The sequence below is a fragment of the Rousettus aegyptiacus genome, unplaced genomic scaffold (genome assembly GCF_014176215.1).
Source record: "Rousettus aegyptiacus isolate mRouAeg1 unplaced genomic scaffold, mRouAeg1.p scaffold_m13_p_11, whole genome shotgun sequence".
Taxonomy (NCBI): Eukaryota; Metazoa; Chordata; class Mammalia; order Chiroptera; family Pteropodidae; genus Rousettus; species Rousettus aegyptiacus.
This window is the reverse complement of record NW_023416286.1, coordinates 69022287-69042269: the sequence shown is the minus strand read 5'-3', so window position 1 is coordinate 69042269 and position 19983 is coordinate 69022287. Positions and strand designations below refer to the sequence as shown.

Here is a 19983-nt window from a genome sequence, read left to right as displayed (position 1 = left end):
GTCCTCTGTCAAAATGAGATTTGTCAAAATGAAGGACTAGGAACTTGTTTTTGGTTTAAATACAAAGGACTCAATTATTTCCAAGTCTAAAACACATCCCACCTTTAGGCAGAATTGAAGAAATTTAGATGAGTGTTTGGAAAACTTCAAACTGCCATTTAAATAAGTGATTGAACAATAAATCATAAATCTCTCTGACTTTCTAGTGATTTTTTCTCAATGGTAGAATTCATGTAATGAATAATTATAAATTATGGCTTAAGGTCTTTGAAAACATGCCCTCAGGTTGAATAGTCCTGTGCCATGAGAGCATTCATGATGATAAAAAAGTCAGAGAAACTGTGCTTAGGATATGGGAGTTTTAAGAATTCAAAACACAATCACAGAAACAATTTTAAAAAATTAAATTTCCTTAAAATATAGAAAAAAGAGAATTTCTTTAAGTGACTTTTGATCAAATAAGAAGACACGTAACTTCAAGTTTCAGATCATAGGCTCATTTTATACAGGCAAATTCTGAATTGTTTAAGATATATAGCAATAAATAGGTGAGGTATTTTTAAAGCAAAAATCACAATTATAATGTAAAATGATTAATAAAGCAAACTGATATATAACTGGCCTGCTTAGATCTCTAACTTACTTTGAATTTTTCTGAACAGATACAAATTACTAAAAGTTTTGATTCAATCCTATTTTTAACATCCTATTTTGAGCATAGTCCATTCATTTTTATTATAAACAAAATCTGTGAGATAAGGCTTCTTATGGATATTCCTACTTTGTCATTCCTATTTCCCACTCAGTTCCAGGCACTGAGCTAAAAGTCTAGTACCAATAAAATAGCTAAGAATTAAAAAATTATACTCCATTTTAGTGGGTAAAAATAAAAATGATGTTGAAATATATGTGGTTTAAATTAAAATTAAAGATATGAAATATAATTAAATAAAAGATATTTTTTTTTTTTAAGGAAAGGAGTGAAAGGAAGAAGAAAATCTTTAGAAAGTTCCTGATTATAATAATTGGCATATTTTTACTAAAGACAAATGACCCCAAACTAAGGTCTAATGAGTCTGGGATAGAATTGAACCTGATTATAAAATAAATTGTCAAAAGAAAGTAATTAAGCAAGCAGAGAAACTTCTCAGACTTCGTCTAGAATAAATTAAGCTTAAAAAATGTTTTCATATTACTTTCAAATGATTCGCTAAGCTGAAGCACTTCTCTATGAATATTATTGATCATCCTGAAAGGATAACAATGACATCTCAAAAATGTGTGTATTAACAAAGTAAGCACAGAAATATTTATTAAAATAAATTTATAGTTAATAGTATATTAAGAATTTTCTGAAATTATTTATAAATTAAACAAAACATTGGGACATGATAAATTACAAATAACAAATTAAGCAATAACACCAGTTTTTCAATAGATATCATTTGAATCATATTAATTTTTCTGACTGCAGAATAAAGAGACTTTTTCATTGTTTTATTTTCTGTTTTATTTAATTTAATTTTGTTTTGTGTTTGATGACTAGACAGGGTTTTTAATCTCCTAGACAAAATCAGAAGAATGAGACATTAAGACAATAAAAATAGCATGGTTTCTACTCAGAGAGGGTCCCAAAGTAATCATTCCTGCACAATACCATTTTCTTCAAGGTAGGGAGAGTAATCTAATTGATGATTTGGATTTGGAATTATTATGTACTAATAACAGTGCATGGTCTATTACCATGCGATGTCTCCTGCTGCTTTATTATTAGCTTTGTGTGTGGTTTGGACAAGAGGTTGTGTACTTCATGGACTATTCGCCAGGTAGAACATAACAGCTCCTCGGGAGCCAATTAGCTGGGCCTGTCAAGGCCAATTTCAGTAATTTTTTAGTTTGTCGATTATAAGCCAAAAAGCTGTAATTGTGACAAATATATAGAGAAGTCGATGTGCTAAAATGTAATAACTGCTTAGACAATGCAAATTCTTTCCCATTCATGTTTGTTCATTATTATAAAAAAAGAATCATTCCTGAGAATTATCTATGATTCTGAAATTGCTGGACTCTTTAGCCTATAGTAAGTAACAACTAAGAATTCATATTTTCAGGGTAGAATCTCAATTTTGAACGAAAATAAGAGGGCAAATTATTACTGTCCTTTTACAATGATGATAATATAAATATTTTGTAGAATATAGAAGAGTTTCTTTAATAATTGAATCCATCATAAAGCAACAAACACAAAAATAAGTCATTTCATAATGTATTTTTGTTGTTGTTTTTTCATTTATGTTGCAAAACTAGCATTTTGCACAAATTCAGATTCAAAATTTTGCACAGGGCTGCACTAGTAAAAGCCAGTAATTTTATATACGAAACAAAAATGTTATCAACCCCTTTTTGTTCTAAAAGCAAGGAACTGATCCATGAATGTCCCCAATCTATCTCCTTATATTGCAAATGGAGAGAGAGCATACCTAAAAAATCAGGTTCCTCTCTATTCATAGGCAGAATGTCACCACCTAAATGGTGTGGATTAAGGAGTGCCATAGAGAAGTAGCCAGCACTAAAAACTCTTTTATAAAAAAATTACTGCATCTAAAATTTCCAATATTAGGCCTTTTATGGAATAAAGCATCATCATAGAATGTTGCTGACAAATGCAAATATGCCAACAGAGATACCACAAAGGAAAAGCAATTTTAAAGGATATTTGATATATATATTTTAAAGAAAATAGCATAAACTGTTGATTAGTCAATATATAAAGACCAGTGTTAATACTGAAGTTATAGAGGATATATAATTTAAAAATACAGACTTCCATTCCATAGGTTACCTTTTCACTCGATTGATCTTTTTCTCTAACGCTCAGAAGTTTTTAATTTTGGCGTAGTCTATTTGTTTATTTTTGTTTTTGTTGCCTGTGTTTCTAGTGAATTTATGGTTCGTTTCATAACTAATAAAGAATTAAAATACGAGACAATAAAAGGAAATTAATGGAAAGTAAAAAGATTTAGACACTCTAAGATTTTTTACAATTTATGCAAAGGGATCATTTTTCTTGTTGGTGAATTGTGATAAGTTAAAAATACATTTTTAAAAATCTAGTGTAACCCCAGGAAAAATAAGATCAATGAAAAACAGTCAGGAAGTCAGTCATGTACACATACTGGACTACTAAATTACCTAAAAACAATTTTTTTCCACAGGGAGGCAGAAACAAAGGAAAATATTTTTTAAGAGAACATACTAGGATAATGGATCAGAACTTAAATCATTAAAAATTAAAGTTAATGTAAATGATACATATAGTCCAAAATATACAGAGATCGTCAGACGGGGAGAAAAAGAAGCTTAAGCTACTGTACGTGATGTCTACAGAAACACACTTTAACACACAGATATAGATTGGTTAAGATTCAGAAAATGGGAAAATATATTCTAATGCACACTAATACAGAAAGTTAGTAACTGTATTAATATCAGATAAAATTGAATTAAAGAATATTAGCTTGGGTACAGAAGAACATTGTGCAATAAAAATGGGTCAATATATCAAGAAGACATTAAAATCCTAAATACATAACTAAAAAAAGGTACATAAATGTTCAATTATAGTTGAATATCTCTCCATTCTTCTGTTTTTATTAAAATAATCAGACAAAAAATTCAGTAAGACTATAGAACACCTAGTACAAATTATCAATTAACTTAACCTAAACAAGTTCCTATGAATTTAAAATAATTTAGAACATACAGTGAGTGCATCTACTCTAACCACAACAAAATTAGAGATACCATCAAGATAGCTGGATCATTTCTAAGTGTGTAGAAATTTAATAACACAATTATTTATAACAACACATAGATTAATGTAAAAGCGATAGTTGGTGGGGGTAGATAAAATGTAATTATTAAAGATTTGTGATAATATTTCACTAGAATGATTTTTTAAAATTATATACAATGATAGAATGAGAAATTGATATAGTTTGAGACAGAAACAGAGACATCTCTTGGTTAGAAAATCCTGGACACATTATTTTCTAAGTTTTTGAGGTATATTACATTTCTTTTGAGTGACAGCAAAATGTTTTAATATTATAACTCCAAGTCTCTTCTTTATTTTAAGTGAGATTTTATATTAGTACTTTTATCTTCTAAGTTGAGATGGCTCTATATTTTGAGTTTCTTATTAGAAAATTTATGTAAAACTACATGACATGTGTAATAAATAATGACAAGGAAAACATGTTCTACATTTTTTATTTCAGAAAATATGTGAGCGTTCTTGAATTTTTTCTTTTTATTTTATGATGTTGAAAATATTATAAATTTAAAATAATATAATTTTAATTTTGTGGTCTGTTTTTCTCCTTTTATAATTAAATAGATATTTATTTAAGGAAATGGTATAGCTTATACCTACTGTATAAACTTTTAAAAAATGAATGTTCTTTATGAGTTGATAATAGGAACAATGTAATTTTTTGTGAGGGAATTATTAAAAATAAATATTCACAAACTAGTACTCGAGCATCCTGGTTATAATCCAAACAATCATCTTGTGTACCTTGACCCAGGTCATGTCTAGCAATCTGGCATCTGGCCCTTGAGACTTCTGATGTCAAAACTGGCATGGTAGTTTTTAATAATATACTTTAATAAATGTATTTTTGCCAGGTGATACTTATTCTAAATATGAACTTATAAATTAGAATTAATTCTAAAAGCTGATTCAAACTACTAGTAATGACAATATAAAATATTTTTATTGCTTGCAGGTTTTTATAAGCTTGTTCATATTGTGCTGTTGTTGTACAGCCATAAAATTTGATGGTCCTGTCATCTATTTAGAATAATTATAACATATCAGTTGAACTCTACATGAGTAAATCAATTAGATGTTGATGTCATGATGTTATACTCAGAAGTCTTTGATTCTTACTTAGTTTTGTTAAATATATGTTACTAATTTTAGTAATCTGGTTACATTGATTTCACTACTCTATTTTTCTTTTTGTTTGTGAATGACACTGGGTATATTTATGAACAAATTCAGTTTTACGGTATGTCGATTAATCAGGAAGGAATATCAGGAACACTGCTAGCAGGTTTATTTCAGAAGCACTGGATCTTTTTTATTGATTTAGTTTTACTTATTAAGACCTATATTCCATTAGAGAGTCAAGTCTCTAAGGGCTATCATTGGCAAAGACATCTAAATAATTAAAATAATAAGATAGGAAACAACTATATACATTAAACATTGTTCAATATACAACTCATTGTGTAAGAAAAGAGTTATCAAATAACCCTTTTTTTTCCCCTCCATCCAGGGGGAATAGAATTTCTTGATTATTCTCAATGCAGAGATTTAATTAACTTTAAATTTGATACAATTCCTATTTGAATTGTTTATATACCTCTCTCTAATCTATTTTAAAGGTAATGTTGGGCACATTTCTGATGATCTTTTTGCAACAAAATGACATTATTATCTTTACTGGGTTTGAAATATTTTTGTCATAGTGACCCAGGAGCTGCTTTGACTCACAATTGTTACCCACGTGTCTTGAAAGTAATCTGAACAGCCAACCAACTGGTATGTGCACCAGGTCACTTCTAGCAGCCTGACCTCTGGCCCTTGAGTCTTCTAAGTATCAATCACTTCTGATGGAATGATCTCTGTCTCGGTGCCAGCCTTTGACAACACAACCTCTAACAGACTATGAGCCTCCTTCCAAGAGCTTAACAGCAATTGCTCATATGAGACAGCTATGAGAATGCAAGTTCATGGTTCTTGTCTTCAGGCTGCTTAACATCCAAGATCTTGCCTGATATCTCATTAGCCACTCAAACCAGCACAGCTCATATTTAAAGCCTTCTGGAAAAAAATGAGTAACACATACACACACATGCACATATACACACACACACACAATTTAGCGATGGTAATTATCTCTAAAGAGGATGAGCAAGAATATTCAAAGATATGAACAAATTAATTTAAAAAAACAATAATAAAATAAAAATTATTTTCTATAAGGTTTTGAAGGGTTTCCTAAAGATATCAGAAAAGGAATGTCCATCTCCTTTGTATGCTGCAGTGGATTGCTATGACTGAACCACAAAAATATTAATTACCTTAGAAGAGGAAATAACTAGTCCATACTAGTAATTAGTCTGCTGGGGAAAGTCTTGTCCTTGGCAAAGATGAAGCAGATTACCACTGCGAAGCTCATGTATTGTTTTGACAAACATTACATGATTTATTTGAATTTTATAAACATTTATCATTTATAATTCCATGTCCAAGTAAAAGATTCTCTACCCTTAAGTTCTTGTCTCGAAGTAACTTTCCAAAATTAGTTTCTTTGCAAGTCATGTTATACAACGAAAAAAACAACATGTATATAACCATATATATTTTAACCAATTTCTAAAAAGTTCAGCATGCTAAATTACTTTGGTAAAAAAAAAAAAAAAAAAAACAATATTTTTTCCCACATTTTTTTCCCCAAAAGTAGACTTCAATGAGTACCACAATTTCAGAGTTTTGAAAATAATCTTTATTTTTTTTTTAAATTCTGACACACGTTTCTCCTCAACAGAGGTGTGCATGTGTATGTATATGTGGCGTGGAGGTAAGTGAAAGAATGGTCAAAACTATATAAGATGAATTTTCTACAGGTTAATTTTATGATGATTTCTTCATTAAATACCATAAAATGAGTCTTACTAAGTATGTTTAAGTTTACAGTGTAAACATGCTTCAGCATAGCATAAGCAGTTTTGTCATACTAGTCACATATGCTATTGAGACTTGCACTAAATGGAAGAAATTTTTATTCTTTTATTTTATCACTAAATTTCATTTCTAAAAATTATCAAGTAACTTGGTTAATAATTGTTAAGCTTTTATTCTTCTGAATGTATCTTAGAAATAACGAAAGACAGAAACACTAATAATCCAGTCCCTGATGAAACCGTAGTAGGATATTTGGTTTTCTTAGGGGCAGAGGCATTAAGGCTCAGGGAGAAATAAAAGAGGCTCACTGAGAAGTAAAAGAATAAGAACCTTGCAAACAGTTATAATATGTAGAATTAATTTGAAAATTATAAACTTATACAGTATATTCAGTGGTGTCATAGTCTCACTAATTCTAAAATTAATCAAAATAAATGTGAAGACATATTTATATTGTGTCTAGATAGATAGACACAATATAAGTATAAACATGAATACTAATGTATAGTGCATATCTATAATATACAAATAAGTGGACTAACATTTAAATATTATAATACTAATTTGAGAAATACCTTTTTAGTTGACTTGAATTCTATAAAAGCAATTTATTTTTAGTTGATTCGAATTCTATAAAAACAATTTTAAAAAAATCGACTTTTGATTACAAACAAATTTGAAATTTCTATTACCTAAAAATAAAATAAACTGAAATATACAGATTTATAGAGAATATCTGTCAGACAAATGATACATAAAATTTATGTAGCTATATGACTGTAAATTATTTATATTATAATTATAAAAAATCACAATTAGTTCAATAAATGTAGGCAAAATATTGCGAAGTACATCACAACACAAAGGTGATAGCCAATAAACGTATTTAAAACCTAGTTCACCTTACAAATGACTAAATTCTAATGAAACAATTTGTGGTCCAATCTTTCACCTATCAGTTTGAAAGATATTACTTAAAATATTTTAACACCTGGTATTGACTAAGGAATAATAAAACTGGCTCTTTATATACACCTGATGTATATTTAATATGAAAAAAAAATTCTTTAAAAAATAAAGCACTGACACTAATCTTGAATTCTTTCAGAGGAGGACAGAATACGTCCAAAGAAATAACATAAGGTCAGTGTTATATTGATACCAGAGCATGAGAACAGCATATGAATGAACATGAATTCGGAACAGTATCTTGAAAAGACATTTCAACAAAATATTAACAAAACAAACAAAAATGTATATAAAGATGAATAATGCATCATGAAAAAGTAGAGTTTCTTTTAGGAATGGAAATTGGTGATAACTTTATAAACACAATAGAATTCACATTTATGAAATGAAGGAAAGAATCATTTGATCATTTCAATGAAAAGAGAGGAAGTATTTGGCACGATTCCACATCAGTTCATGATAAAACTCTCTGTTATCTGGGAATAGGCCATTTATTTAACCCTATAAAATGTACCTACAAAAATGCTACAGCTAATGGCAGACATAATGGTGAAAGCCTAAATGTTTTTTTTTATCCCCTATTATTCAGGAAAAAAAAAATCTGCTCTTACTGCTTGTATTCAATATTATATTGACTATTTTGACCTATGAAACAAGATAAAAAATAAATGCCATAAAGATTAAAAATAAACTACTAGAAAAGTAATGAAATTTAGTAAAGTCATGTAAAGGCAAGGTTAATACACAAAACATAAATTTTTGTACACTATGACAAACAATTCAAAAAAATAAATGTTCAAAAATAGAATTTACAACAACATAAATTGTTTAAGTATATATTTAGCAAAATCATTGAAAGACCTATAAAATAAAATTATAAAATAGTGCTGAGAGAAATTTAAGAATATACAAATAATGGAGAACTATACAATGTTTATGCATCAGAAAATCAACATGTTAAATGTTTTTCGTTTTTTTTTTTTTTAATCCTTAGTTTAATGTAAAGATTTAACACAATCTCATTCAAAAGCTCAGTAGAATTTTTTTTTGGTAGCAATCAATGAGCTGATTCTAAAATTTATATGGAAATTTAGAAGACTTAACTAGCTAAAACTTTTTAAATAATAAGTAAAGTTAGAAGACTCAGACTAACTGATGTTAAAACTGATTCTGAGGACTCAGACTAACTGATGTTAAAACTGATTCTGAGGCTAAAATAATTATAATATTACACTATCAGCATAAAGAGATATATAGATTAATGCAACAGAATTGAGACATCAGAAACAGGCACACATATTCACCAAGTTGCTTTTAAATATATGTTCCAATATAATTTAATGAAGAAAAATATAGTCATATTAAAAGTGATAAAGAAATTTAGATATACTCATTGAAAAAAATAAACCTAACTCTTACTTCACACCATACGGGAATATTAATTATAAGTTGATCATAGACCTAAAGATAAAAGCTAAAATTCTAAATCCTTAAAAGAGAGATTAGGAAGACATCTTTATAATATTTAAGTAGGAAACTTAAGTGTTGGAGTGAGCTAGTGGAAATATACTAAGAGGATGACGTAGGTGAGACTGGTCAACATAATTAGGCCTTGTGCATTTCTAATTTGCCCAGAGACTGGAAGGTTGGACACCATTTTTGTCAATAATTATATTGCAAAGGGGTGATTCCCAGGTTCTAGATAAGGATATTCCTGAGCTGTAAAACTGGCAAGAGGTTGAGAGATTTACATCTCAAAGAGGCAGAAGAAGAATTTACAATTGCAAATTTTCAAAAGTAAATGCTCTAAGGGCCTACAGTCAATAAAAAAGAAGTCTGAACTTTAGTCAATCTGAGGGGTAAATTGAGTTGTCTTGGTCACATTCAATTCAATTTATGAGTTGGAGACAGCTCACAATTTTGCCATCTGCTAATACATTCTGAATGAAATGAGGAAAAGAGAATAATAAAGGTTCTTTCTCATTTAATCACGGCCAGTATATGCTTTTAACCAGAGATAAAGTATACATATTTCATCCTTGCCAGTCACTTAATATTTTGAGCAGCTCTAGGAAATAAACTTGTTTTAACAGAAATACATCCGAGCATCTCTCCTCCTCCCAACAGTTGGTAGCCAAAATTCCACTTGCAGGTATTTGTTTTTATATTGTACATTTTATATAAATATTCATATAGTTTAGGAAAAATATAGACCATGTAAGTACTGTGTCTCTGAAGAAGGAACAGAAGTACATGTGTATAAGCTAGAGGATCGGAGAAGAGTATAAAAAACAAACGATGGTAATTACACTAAAATTAAACTTTGTGTGCCCCGCTCTAGCATGACAAAGCTTTGAAATAGGTCCATTCTGAGTTGGCCTGAAATCATTGAATTTCTGTCAGACATGGCAGTTAGATCCCTGGTACCTGACCTGCACTTAAAAAGTCCATCTTTTTTGTGCTATATTGGTCTGAAAAGTGATTAAAAAAATCTATATTAAATTGCTCTCAGAATACTAATGTGTTTGTCCCTAGTGGCCATCGTTCATTATTTGGTTTAATTTGTTTGAAGTCAAAGTGACAATAGAAGTCTTCCAGTTGCTAAGAATATAACCAAACTATTCATAACAAAATATTTAGGATTTCTTCAATGCGATAATCAATTATATCATGAGGGTTAAGAGCATGTACACTTGAATCAGGCTCACTAGATTTAAATACCTGCCTAGCCACTTTATAGATAACTGCAGATGAGTTAGTTTAAATCCTCTGTGTACGTTTCTTCTTTTGCAAATAGAAAAAATAATAACAATGATACTTTATCAAGTTGTTGTATTGTGAGCCTGAGACATAATATGCACTACGAGTGTTGATGTTATTACTACAAATTCAGTACCAAATTCAATCCTGGTATATAAGCAAGAATATAATTCTCAAAGACAATTGGCCCATTTTCTTACTATATGAGTGTTTATTATTGTCGATGTTATTATTACAAATTCAGTACCCAATTCAATCGTGGTGTATATATATATATATATATATATATATATATATATATATATATATATAGGCAAGACTATAATTCCCAAAGGCAATTGGCCCATTTGCTTTCTTTTGTCCAAGCAAAAGACGTATAACACAATGAAGACTGTTTCACATGCTTCTTATAAGATATGGGATCATGCATAATCAGCAGTTATTGGAGTCTGGACTGAATTAGTAAGCTCAGCAAAAATATACCAGATATTCTTCTTTCCAGGAATCTCATTATTGTGAACACAGCAGGCCTAAAGAAATGCTTGCTTGCTTGCTTGCTTGCTTCCTTCCTTCCTTCCTTCCTTCCTTCCTTCCTTCCTTCCTTCCGTCCTTCCTTCCTTTCTTTCTTTCTTTCTTTCTTTCTTTCTTTCTTTCTTTCTTTCTTTCTTTCTTTTTTGGTAGGATATGTATGAATAATTGGATAAAAATTAGAGTAAACGGAAAGTACATAGTCTTTATCTTCATCTCTCTTCTGAGTTTTACTAAGACACCCAAAATGTTTTTTCAGAGTCAGGAGACAGAAGTTTGAATATCTTACATAATATCTAATATAGTTAATTTTCAAAGTGACTCTTGTTTTAAAAACTATCATGCAAAGTTATTGACTCATGTTTTCACTTCTCTGCATATTCTCAATAGCAAGCCCCTTAATATTCTTTCTCACAAACAGCACAACCATTATCTAGCTATCACTCACAAATTTGTGTATGTAATTTGAAAGGTAGTTGCATTGAAACACTGAGGATAAAGGCAGCCTGAATCTCAAGAATCTACCTGGCAATTTTTTCCCTACAAAACTTCAGATAAAAAATAAAGGTAAAATATAATGAAGGAAGGAAAGCTTCTCATACTTTACAGGCTATATTGGCAGCTTCTGTGTTCTAGGTTTGATTTCTGTTAATATTATTCATCATTAATTCATAAGGAAACAAAGGTACAACCATATTATATAGCTGATACAAATGAACAATAATTGCAAAAATGGAAAGTGTCTCGTTACTTTCTAACCTTAATAACTACAACATATTTTAAAATATACTGAGTTGCGACTGATTGTGTGATCTCATTTCTGCTATTGTGTTTTCGCTTGCTCAATGCAAACTAGCTGACATTTAAGAGATGCATTAAAAATACACAAAATTACTTCTTTTTATTTTTAATTTTATTCATTTTGGTTTTGGTTGATAAAAACTTGTATTTTAAAATCTCATTAATTTACTTGTTTTCGAAAGGCAGAAGACTTGGAATTCTTGAAGTTCTATGTGTCTCCATTCAAATCCATAGTTATTTTTATTTTTTTGTTGTTTTTTAACATGTAATAAACTTTTTATTTAAAAAGATCTATATTTACAGGTATGTTGCAAGACTCCTACAGAGAGTTCCTTATATCATGGTCAGATTTTCCTATTGATACTATGGTACATTTGTCATAACTGATGAATCGATATTGATGTGTTATTGTTACCTAAAGTTCAAACTCTATTTGGGCTTCCTTACATTTTACTGAATGTCCTTTTGCTGTTCCAGAATACCATCCAGGATATCATGTTACATTAGTTGTCATGTTTCCTTAGGCTTCTTTAGAGTGTGAAAGTTTCTTAGACTTGCCTTACTTTTAATGACTTTGACCATTTTCAGGAGTACTGGTCATATATTTTGAAGAATATCTGTTGGTTTAGGTTAATCCAATATTTTTCTTATGGTGAGATAGTGATGATAGGTTTGAAGAATGAATATCACAGATTTTAAGTGTCATTCTCCTTAATTTATTATTATCAATAATATATGCTCCGTTATCAATATGATTTATCATTGCTGGTGTTGACCTTTATTACCTGGCTGGGGTTGTGTTTGTCAGGTTACTCAACTGTTAAATGATTACTCTTTTAGAAGAAAGTTACTTTGTTCTTTTGACACCTAGAGGGTGGGAAGTTATGCTCTACCTTCTGGAGGGATAGTGACTTTAGAAAATGTTTGGAATTATTTTGTGGAGAAAATTTTATTAGATGTTCCATATTTATTCAATTATTCATTTATATTATTATGGACTAATGGATATTTATCTTATACTTTGGGTTATAATTCGATGCTATATAATTTTTTTATTGCTCAAATCGTTCCAGCTTTGGAGCTCTATTAGCTCCTGTGTCTCTTCGTATTATATTTATATTTTTCTTTTGTTTCTTTTTGTTACCATCTCCTTATTTCCTGGCACTGCAAGATACTGCACACTAATCTTTGATGTTCTTTGCCTTATTACTAGAATGAGCCATTTCTCTAGAAATGTAGATTCTTTTTATTGGGGAATGTCGCTACAAACCAGGATCTGGGGACTCTGTGTGCTCTTGCTGCCAAGGTGTTGGTACTTTTAGGTACTTCAGTGGACAGAACTAGATCATGTATCCATGTATACTAACTTACCTCAAAACACATTTGTGCCTATATTAAGCTAAATTCTGGGTTTCCAAATTTTATGCAATATGGCATGATTCATTCTAGCTGTTGTGCTTTGTTTATCTACAACCTTTCTTTAAAGAGTGAGAAATTTACTGAGTTTATAATCATCCACCATTTCTCAAATGGCTTTTCACTTTCGTTTTTTCCTTTGGTGATAGAGATGTACTTGCTTCTTCCAATCCTCTAAGTTCCCAAATTGCTGAACTTTTCTTCTCCCCAAATTCCTGTTTCTTCTATTTGTAAATCAGCAGATGCTTTCTGTGCTTGTTCCTTTTTTGTAATCACTTGATATACATAGCTCATAATAACACACATAGTCCTAATATTCTGTCTTTAATCCTCTTTTTATGGCTACAATGTTATTAGGCACAGTAACTGTCTTCCAAGAAATCACAGAAGAGTGTATTCAATGTTTTTTTACCACTTAATCTAAAACATTCTTACCTTTCAAACCTATTTCCATCTACTACTCAGAAGTAATGTTTTACATAATATAGATTCTTAAAGTCCTAAGAAAGATTCCTTTAAAATAATGTTTAAATAACTTCGTTTTTCAGTAAGTATTTCTATACTGCTTCCTCAATATGTTATTATAATAAGAAATAAATGTGTCTACGGCCATGCCCCCCTGAACAAGCCTGATCCCATCTGATCTCAGAAGGTAAGCAGAGTCGGGCCTGGTTGGTACTTGGATGGGAGACCAGCTAGGAAGACCAGGTGCTGTAGGTGTAAACAATTAAAAAAAAAAAATAAGGGATTGTAAGCTGCCTAGTTTCTTGCAATCTGGGAGGTCTACCAAGGGTTGCTTCACCTAAAAATATAAATTAAAAAAATAAGAGATGAATTTTATACAGAAATGGAGAAGGATAAAGTCAGCCACCCTCTCCCATGTGTGGCACATGATTTACAGCAGAAAAATAAGAGGCTCACCCTGAGAATGCTTCAGGAAGAACATTATTAGAAAGAACTGAATTCTCCTCAGAGCATTGGTGGGAAGAAAACATTAAGAGAAGTGGTTTAGGATAAGGAGTGGGTGTTCTGGTACAAGAAACTTAGTTCCAACAGGAACAGTGAGAATCATAAAGGCAGGAATGGTTCAGAAATAAATTCCAGTTAGAGTTTGTACAGAGAAGCAAGAAAATAAGTAATCCTATGGTACATGGTGATAGATAATCTGAGACGCTCCTAAGAATGACTCGGGTAAATGAAGATATGATACATTCTGACCTAAATAACACAGGAATCAAACAACACAACTATTTGTGATTTCTAGGCAACTGGTGTTACCACTGAGAGAGAGAGGACACTCACATACTATGTACCCTAGGACACTTTTTTCTCTAAATAGAAGTGTTTTGGGGATGTGATTTGTTAGGTGAATAAATACAAAACACAATTCAGATAAGGACATCAATGACAACAACATTACATGAAAATCAACAACAACAAAAAAATTGACCTCCATTTCCGAGAACTCGGTATATGATCTGAATGTAGCTTCCAAATTTCTGTTCTACAACATGAGACTCTATCATACTGGGACTTTTCTTAGTCAGAAAATGTAGAAATACAGAAGGAATTCAATTGTTTCCAAACTTCTTTTTATTATAAAATTTATGCAATTTAATAACTCCCCCTTATAAGTCATTCGCAAGTAAATGACTTTGTTTCCAGTTGAATATTCATTATGTTTAGAAAATAAAGTGAAGCAAACGTCAAAATTGGCATCTTTTCCAACCTTCAATTTGCCGCCATGCATTTCTCAATCATGGTGCTCTATACCACCAGCAGCAATTATCTTTGTACTAGCAAACCCCACTGTTAGTCTGGCATGGAGCTACTCACCTACAGTGCTTCTAATTATTGATGCATTTTCCCTTTTCAAAATGTCAGACAGTGTTTATGTGTAATCATCTGGTTTACCACCTGTGGCTACTCTATCCACTGGTACAAATGTGGATAGTCATAAATCTCCCTCATTGTTTTGTTTGAGCCTCAGAGTCCCATGAATTCTTAGAACGAAAATACTGGGACTCTACAATATTTAAATTTTGTTTCCTAATTATAATTCCTAATAAAGATTTATGTAACTAGTTGTGATTACTAAGCCTAAGGGATGCTGCCCAATTGGCATTATATAGCAGTTTTATATTTTTTCATTGATTATGCTAATTTATATTGTACTGAATGAAAAATTGCTAACACCTGCCTCTCATATCATGAAAAATACTTGGCAAATATTATTAACCCAGGCAGCTTCTTTTGCTAGTAGATTTTATATAAAACAAATAGTTTAAATGATAAATTTTTTCAAAGCAAAATTGTTCTGTCTTTTGGTGTTTTTCTTCTATGTAATTTGGTCTATGTATAAATTTAGGTAATGATGCTCAGGGAAGAGAAATATAATTTATGTAAGGTAAATAAGTACTTCAGAACTGTCTCTTTTTTATATTTTTACTAATATACAGCAGTTATATTTCTGTTTCTCTATTTTTTAGTTCCAAAGTAATACCTTTCATTATTTTTCTGGCATCTTTTCACTGGCCTTTAAAGTAGATAAATATAAAATCATCCTGTAAATGAAATACTATATCTACTTATACTTAATAAACATCTTTCATGTGTTAGTTCATTCATCATTTTTGTCCTATTTAAACACAAAATGTTCATTAAACTTTTTAAGCTTAATTTATTCTTTTTCTATTGTTTATGTAGTATGGGAGCACATACTTTACAGACTGAATGTAAATAGAAATTAAAGGATTAACACTTAATAGCTTTGTGATCTTAGAACTTCTCTATCTCTCCTTTGTTTGAAAAAGGTAGTAATAATAGAAACCACCCAGTAAGACCAACTAAAGAATTAAAGCTTATGAGGTTAGCTGCTTTAAAATGTCTCTGACATATAACAATCACATGAACGATTTACCAAATCTTAACTTTCTCAAAATCGATTCAGGGCAATAGAGATGATAGATAGATAGATGATAGAGAGACAATAGATAGATAGATAGATAGATAGATAGATAGATAGATAGATAGATAGATAGATGATAGATAGATAGATAGATAGATAGATAGATAGATAGATAGAATCTTCCATTTTGTCTGTCATTCCACTTAACAGGAAATAGGAAATTTAGTTTAAGTTTGCAAAGTTGGAAATGAACATACAAAACAAATTCTGTTTGGAAAGTGATTATAAATATATAAATGAATCAGAAGACTTGACTATAATATATGAGCTACAAGTTTTTTTCTAAAAAGTAAAGCAAAATTATTTTATGAGTATTTTCAGATGAAAGTGCAATAAAATATGACAATTTCTTAAAAATATTTAGTGACCAAAATGTAAAGTTCAACTTTGTGAGACTAAATATTGTCATCTGTGTGTTTGTGCCTTTTAGCAATACCAGGAACTAAGGGTGATTTGTAGGCAGCATTCCTTTCCCTTCCAATTGCACGTGGTTCCTATCACTGTTTTTTTCTCTTTTGAAACTATTATTCTGTCCAATTCTGAGACTACCTAAATTAAAGCATAGGCATGCCCTAGTTTCTAATGAATGATTCTCAAATGTTCTGAAGCTTCAGGGATAACCTTCTTGAAAACTTTTTAATGTTAATTTAAAATAAATTTCTGAGTCTCCTCTAGACCTACTGAATTAGAATTTCTGCAGAGGATGCCCAGAAATCTGCAACTTTATCAAGTATCACAGATGCTTTCTAGGCACAGTGGATTTTGAGAACGAGTGTTCTATAATCAAAGAATTTCTGGAGAGAAACTGTAAAATATTTAAGCCTGTGTTTTTGGATTTTTAAAAAATCACCCTTGTTGCTCATTTTATCCTGGTCTTGTTATAAATTTCCAATATATACTATTTAACTCTTTGAGTCTCAGACCTACTTTCCAAATTATACCCCAGATACGATACTTGAAATTTTTTTTCTTTTTTTTTTTTTTTGTATAAGTTAATGTTTAAATCTGACCCTCTTTTTGATTATTACTTTTTTACTCATTGAAGACAGGAAGGTAGTTTACTTTCTCAGTCTCCATTACTAGTTAAGATTTTTTTGTTCCTACATTCTTTTTTTGAAATGCAAGCTTTCTCTGACATTTTTCAGGTAGTGTGTGTGGATTCCCTATCATTCACTATATTTCTTGTGTTGGAACAGATAATGACCTAATTAATTTTGTTTATTTGTTTTAATTTCTAAATCAAATTATTTTTCTAACAACCTTCTATTTATTGTTATATTACCCTCCTCCTCCATCACCGCCGCCCCCCCCCCAGCCCCCCGGCCAACATAACTTACTTGATTAGTGTAGCTGGATTCTCAGCATTAACATCTGGTTTTCTCTGTTGAGTAGACACTAGACTTCTGTCAGCCATATTCCACAGTTCTATATATGTGTGATACCTTTATAAACATATATTCGTTACATGTCAAAACTATTCCCAAATAGAATTTTTATATCTCTAATTTTAAAACATTTGCCTCAGAATTAATATGGATATTGAGCAGTATATAATGATCAACAAATATAAAAATCATTTGTATCTGAACACTGATCCTTTCCTTTGGTCAGGGAATAAGACAAAGAATGAAAAGTGGCTTATAATCCTTACCTTTGTAATAGAAATGGCCTGCTATTATGTAGAAATATAGCTACAAGTTTGAACATCAGTCAAAGTGCAGCATTAGTAAAAACTTGTCCCATGTTAGGATTATACAGGATTTTTCTTGACAAAGGAATTTCAGAGCTATATTAACACCTTGCAGCCAGGAATCAATCCTCCTACCAAACCCTCCGGCACATGCTCACTTACCTTGGCTTTCCAACAGCTGTGCTTATTTGCAATTTGTCAGAATCGATGTGTCCCTGAGATTTGTCATTAACCATGAATGCTTTCTATATCTAGCCAACAACTGTAATTATTTTTCTTTCTTTTTTTTGACCTTTTGTCTAAATCGATTTACATATTTATTACAACACATATAAATTCACTATTAAAGAAAATACAAATGATTGAAGAAAATTTTATCTCACATCTACAAATAAAAATTAATGATTATATTAAGTGCCACTTATTAAGATTCTCTTAATTGTCAGATAAAGTGGTTGGCAGTTTTCATATATTATCTCAAATGATCTTCACAACAACCTCATAAAAGAAATGTTTTTATTCTCATGTTATGCATGAGAAAACTGAGCTTTATAAAACTTAATTACATTTTCTCAAAATCACAGGATAAGTAAAAATTTAATTTTTTATCACTCCAATATAACTGCATTTTGTACTCTGCTGTGTTCTGTTCTACTCCGGTACATTGTTCCACTCTCTTTTGCTATTGTTAGAATCTAAGGAGTAATTTATAAGAGCATTACAAACTAATTAAAAATAGCATACTCTAATAAAAGGCCTGATTCTCTATGAAGACACATACCAAAGTTTATTACTATAATAATGATAGTCATCTTTGCAGTCTATACAATTAAACAGCTTCTTTCTTAATTTAATATATTTTTTTGGAATTCTTTGGGCTGTTATTCAGAAAGCATTTACTAATTACCAAATAAAATTAGCATCATAGCAATTCATTTGGATGCAATTCATTGTTTTGCTCAATTTGATAACCATCTTTATTTAGTTTTTAATCTGACACAGTTGTGATTGACTTTGGGCCACTATGACCTGCCTTTTTGTATTGAAATCCTCACAGTAATAGTCTTCTTGTTGAGTAGGGAAGTGACTATCAGTCTTCAGATAGTCTTTCAGAAAAAAAATTAAAGAAAGAGTTTAGACAGTATTAGTTTCCTAAAGAAAGGAAAGCATATGGAATGTGGTCTTATGGGATACAAGAAATGACAAATCTCAAAACTATTTAGGACCAAGAATTGAAGAATAAAACGAAGATGTTGCAGAAAACCTGGGGTGATTTTTTACAAGTTTGTAAGGTTTAATTTATAGATGGTGTAATTCTTGCTTTTAAAATGACTCGTTCAATGAGTTCTAACAAATGTATATTATCAGGTTAACAACCAACACGATTATGGTATAAAACATTTTCAATCATCCCTAAAAAAGTTTTTATGTGCCCAGATGCAGTCAATATCTGTCCTCACTCCATCTACTGGTGAAAACTGATTTTCATAGTTAAAATATATACAGTTCTTTTTCTGAAGCATTTCTCCTTTACATTAATCTGAGTCTTATTATCTCTCTTGATACAATAAAAAAATTTCATTACCTGTATTATATAGTCATATTTTACTTGATTTGTTTTAGTATAGGTCAGTTATTAATATATCTGTTGCCAGAAACTTATTAAATGATTCTGACTTTAGAATTTCTGGCCTAACACATTAAACACAATTGAGGTGCTGATGTGTGGTTCTGTTATAAACACACATATATAACAAGATAGAAACTAACAGAAATAAATTTCAAAATCACACAAGTAATTACATATATTCATCAAATACTATGAAAGGAAAACAGTTCAAAGTAACATTTTATAATTTCTATGTACAGTTATCTGTTCTTTGAACTTCTGTATCTTTTGAAGGGAAGCCATATTGAGTAAATATATACTGTTATTTATTTTGTGACCATTATGTCAGGAATTATTCTACACATGGGGAATGTTGCATTAAACTAAAAAGACAAAAACCTCTACCCTTAAGAAACTAATGTTCTTTTAGTTTGAATACTTCAAAGACTTTGGGGTTTGTGTCTAAAGCAAGGCTGCTTTAGAAT

The 19983-nt window shown here is 30.4% G+C and overlaps 1 pseudogene; it reads left to right on the top strand.

Moving 5' to 3' along the window:
- The first annotated feature begins 13832 nt into the window (after positions 1-13832).
- LOC118609426 lies at positions 13833-13951 on the top strand (annotated as a pseudogene).
- The last annotated feature ends 6032 nt before the right edge of the window (positions 13952-19983 follow it).